At 45.2% G+C, this 4,935-nt stretch overlaps 1 non-coding gene across 1 annotated transcript; it reads left to right on the forward strand.

Moving 5' to 3' along the window:
• The first annotated feature begins 3,217 nt into the window (after nt 1-3,217).
• LOC114807733 lies at nt 3,218-3,355 on the forward strand. The gene has a single exon (XR_003755808.1). It is a non-coding gene; the product is annotated as a small nucleolar RNA SNORA7 (small nucleolar RNA).
• Nucleotides 3,356-4,935: the final 1,580 nt, after the last annotated feature.

Consider the following 4,935-nt stretch of genomic DNA (forward strand, 5'->3'; position numbering starts at 1 on the left):
AAACTAGTTCACATTACCTACTGGCTTATTTGTTAAGCTCCCTCCAAATCCTCGGGCCCCTTGCCTTCATGAGTTATATGGGCTCCTCTCCTGCCTTCACAGTTCCTCTTGCAACGTTCGGTAACTCATGATTGCCAAATACTATCATTCCTTCCCTAAATTCACGCCAACTCTAAAACTGTCCTTCTGTGGCATTCTATTTAGTCCCAGAAAGTAGGGAATTTCCAAGCCTGTTCTGGGAGCTAGTCCCACCTTACACTGCATCACTAAAAATTCAAGTGATGGGGGCTCCATCATTAATCTGGTTTGATTTGAATTACATCCTTCGAAAGGGTTTCCTCTCATTCCACTCTGCAAGTCTCGTGGCAGTATAAGCCCCTGTAATTTCCATGGGAATTCCTCCTCAGAAAGGGCATGTTAGAAATGGAAGCTGACAAGAGATGAAGTTTGTTGAGATAAGATCACAGGAAATGCTCTTTACAAATGGCTGGGGGATAATTTGGTACTGAAAGCCTGAGAGGAAAGAGGTCACCATGTGAACACTACCCTTTCACTGAAGAAATAAATAAAACCCTTAACATTCCACCCCAACTTCTCATTGCCTCATATTCAGATAAAGTTTTGTCTTTCTGGAAATGTCTATGTAAGGAGGAGCCGAAGAGAGAATGGCAATTTCCCAATAGGATTAAATGCAGAGTGAAATGCTGTATTTATCATAATAATAATAATAATGATGACTGTGGTATTTGTTAAGCACTTACAATGTGCCAGGCACTGTACAAAGCTCTGGAGTAGGTACAAGCAAATCGGGTTGGACACAGTCCCTGTCCCATGTCAGTCTCAATCCCCACTTTATAGATGAGGTAACCGAGGCACAGAGAAGTGAAGTGACTTGCCCAAGGTCACACAGCAGACAGTTGGCAGAGCAGGGATTAGAACCCATGACCTTCTGACTCTTAGGCCTGAGCTCTATCTACTTCACCACACTGCTTCTCAAAGCTATCTCCACAATGCACATTTTATTTTGAGAGTCCATCAGGTTTCCTTTGATGCTAGTGGACAGAATTCCCACAAAGATAATTTTTTGGTCTTTGCATGGATCTTGTACAATTTACTCTCACTTTCTCTCAGAAGTTTCAGGGGCAGTGCTATTGGCTACCTGTAAGGGGAAGCAGCGTGGCTCAGTGGAAAGAGCCTGGGCTTCGGAGTCAGAGGTCATGGGTTAGACTCCCAGCTCTGCCACTTGTCAGCTGTGTGACTGTGGGCAAGTCACTTAACTTCTCTGTGCTTCAGTTACCTCATCTGTAAAATGGGGATTAACTGTGAGCCTCATGTGGGACAACCTGATTACCCTGTATCTCCCCCAGCGCTTAGAACAGTGCTCTGCACATAGTAAGCACTTAATAAATACCAACATTAAAAGGTAGCCTCTAGACTGTAAGCTTGTTGTGGGCAGGGAACGTGTCTACCAAATCTCCCAAGCTTTTAGCATGGTGCTCTGCAACCTGTAAGCACTCAATAAATACGATTGATTGATGGATTGATTGATAGGATTCTCCAATTCCTGGGATTCGTGTCCACTCAAAATAGCTGACAGTTTGTCTGAGAGGGAGGAGCCAAGGAGGACAAAAATGGCAGAAGTCTGGCATCTGTCCCACTGCCATGACCACTTCTGGAGGGATCATCTCTCAGTCCCTGGTTTCAGGGCAATATCCACGAAGGAGCAGGCAGTGGGAAGGAAGTGGGCAGAGAGAAGAGGCTGGAGGGAAGAAGCAAATTGTTAACTGGAAAAGGACAGGAAGGACTTGGGTTAGGATGGGATGAAAGAAGGGATTGCCTGGAAAGGCTGAGGAAGGGCAAAGGAGAGGGTTGGGGAGTGGTGATTGGGGGTGTGGGATGATTCGATTCCTTCCTGTCATGGACTGAATGGCTTTAATGGAGCTGTAGCAGCTATTTGCAAGGAGGCTGGGGCAGCTATGGGTCATTTGCCTGTTTGCAGTGAGTATAGAAGGGCCCCAGCTAGAAATAAAGGGTCTTCGAGCAGCCAACTCTATTGTTCTGGTACAAAATGGGATGTCTTCACCAGTCAGGGACTGTGAGAGCGCGGAAGATAGCATGTTGACGTCCCGTGGCATTCTGGATCTTATAGTGCTGATAACTCCTGAGCCTGTAATCAGGTTCCCTATTAGTGCCAGAATGCTGTGGGGCCTAAACTTAGTCTGTACCAAACATGCTTTAAGGTCCTGCTCTAGATCAAACTCCATTTCTCAAGATGGTGGCAGTAAAGGGGGGCATGAAGTCCTTTCTAGCACTCTTCCACTTTCTCCTTACTGTCCGAGGCGAGAACAAAACTCATGTTCCATATACCCTGGGGTTTCATCAAATGGAACCGAGAAGCAGTGTGGCTTGGTGCACCAGACGGGGAGTCAGAAGACGTGGGTTCTAACTCTGGGTCTACCACTTGCCCTATGAATGACTTTGAGCCAGTCACTTAATTTCTCCGTGTCTCCGTTTCCTCATCGGTACCTCGATTTCATCTATGCCACCGCCGACCCCTTGTCCACGTCCTGCCTCTGGCCTGGAACTCCCTCCCCCTTCATATTCGACAGACCCTCACCTTCCCCAAAATCACTTGCCCAAGAGGACTTTCCCAACCAAGTCCTCATTTCCCCTACTCCCTCACCCTTGCACTTGGATTTGTACCCTTTATTCACCCCACCTTCAGCCCCACGGCACTTATGTGCAAATCTGTAATTTATTTATATTCATGTCTGCTGCCCCCTTTAGACTGTAAGCTCCTTATGGGCAAGGAACTCTGTTATGTTAATCAGTCAATCATATTTATTGAATGCTTACTGTGTGCAGAGAACCATGCTAAGTGCTTGGGAGAGTATAATGCAAGAGTTGGGAGACATGCTCCCTGCCTACAAAGAGCTTACAGTCTAGGGAGGAGACCAATGTTAGCATAAATAAATAAATTGCAAATAGATACATAAGTTCTCTCCCAAGCACTTAGTACAGTAAGTGCTCAATAAATACCATTGATTAATTTCTCCGTGCCTCAGTTTTCTCATCTTAGACTATGAGCCAAATGTGGGACAAGGACTATGTCCAACTTGATTATCTTGTCTTCCCCATCACTTAGTATAGTGCTTGACACATAGTAAGTGCTTAGCTAATGCCACAGTTATTATTATTAATGTTTGTAGGTCTTGGGCCCCTCTCAGGGTAGCACCTGGAGAGTTTCCAGTTCTCTGCCAATCTCGACTGCGGGAGGGAGAGTCAAGCAGAGGCCTACCTGTTTCATTCCTAGCTTTGGCAATGGCTAGCGAGTGGAAGGCAATCTGCTACAAGTCAAAACTCCCCTATGCTGGGCAGGAGCGGCATGGAAGAGAGTCAAGGGCGGAGACTCGAGCTTACTGCGCAGAAGGAGGCAACGGTAAACCATTTCCATATTTTACCAAGAAAACTCTATGGATACACTACCGGGACAATTGCAATGGAGGTGGGGCGTTCTGGGAGAGATGTGTCCATGGCGTCACTATAGATCGGAGACGCCTCGACAACATAAGACGAGATGGGACAAGCTCTTGGGAAAAATTTGCTATGAGGAACTATCACTGGATATTTCAGTTATCCATGGTTTCCTGGTCTCCTGTTCCCACAAGAAATTGAAAGTTGACTGGTCCCACGTGCTTAGTACATACAGTGCTCTGCACACAGTAAGCGCTCAGTAAATATCATCAATCTTCCTGAGACTTTCCTGAGGGCCAGATCATTCCATTGTACTTATTGAGTGCTTACTTTGCAGAGCAGATGGACCCAAACCTTGTCTGCTGGTGGGAGCTGAAATAATATCCTTCACATCCTCTACCTCCTACATTGCTTGTCATTATAGGATGGGGTCCTTTTGGAGAACCTGACCTTTCTGAGATAGATAAAAAGGCCCCACATGAGTCTCTCGTTCTTAATTGGAGGGAGGAGGATTTAATACCCATTTTACAGATGAGATAAATGAGGCACAGAGAAGTTAAGTAACTTGGTCGAGGTCACATAGCAGCAGACAAGTGGCAGAGCTGGGATGAGAACCCAGGTCTTCTGACTCCCAGGCCATGCTCTTAACACTAGGCTACGCTGAGATGTTGGTCTCTAATCCAATCCAATACCCATATATTTGGCTTGGCTGATATTCAGAAAGAACTGATTTTTCCACTGATTTATCTGCTGAAATCAGTCAAGCAATGCAATTTCACTGTACATGTTGCTACTGCTGTGGTTCAATTCTGTGTTCTTGACTGTTGGTGAGGTCGTGGGGCGGGGGGAGAGAAATGCATAATCACGAATACGAGTCACTCCTGCTCCATTCCCCACCAGCCTTTTGATTTACCTATGTAATCTATTGGATTACACAGGGAACCACAGGAAGGTAGAAAGCAAAACCACTCCTTGATTTCCAGATAGATACAGGCGTAAAATATTGAAAGCAGCTTAATATCAGTCAAGCGGGCTCATCCCACTGTTACCTTTCACACACAGAATATAAGGGGAACCCCCAAATCGAAACATGATTAAATGGAATGAACCACTCCTGCTGAACCCCTTGAGAAAGTTATTTTGGTCCAATAGCATGAAGTGGGCATCAATTGAAGAACACTTGGCTTTGGTAAAATGAAAAAAAAATAATATGCAAGATGCCCTTAAGGAAATTCCCTTTGATAAAACACTCCCACATGATGCATTATTATTGTTAAGGACACTTTCATATTCAGTAAGTGCCAGCAAACTTGATTCAAGGGTGTCATCGTGATTGTGGACTCAGATGCTCAAGAGTTGATCTTTCCCTCAAGTTCTAGACTGTATGGTCTTTGTGGGTAAGGAACTTGTCTATCAACTCTGTTATACTGTACTCTCCCAAGCACTTAGCACATTGTTCTG

The sequence above is a fragment of the Ornithorhynchus anatinus genome, chromosome X3 (genome assembly GCF_004115215.2).
Source record: "Ornithorhynchus anatinus isolate Pmale09 chromosome X3, mOrnAna1.pri.v4, whole genome shotgun sequence".
In the NCBI taxonomy this organism is placed as follows: Eukaryota; Metazoa; Chordata; class Mammalia; order Monotremata; family Ornithorhynchidae; genus Ornithorhynchus; species Ornithorhynchus anatinus.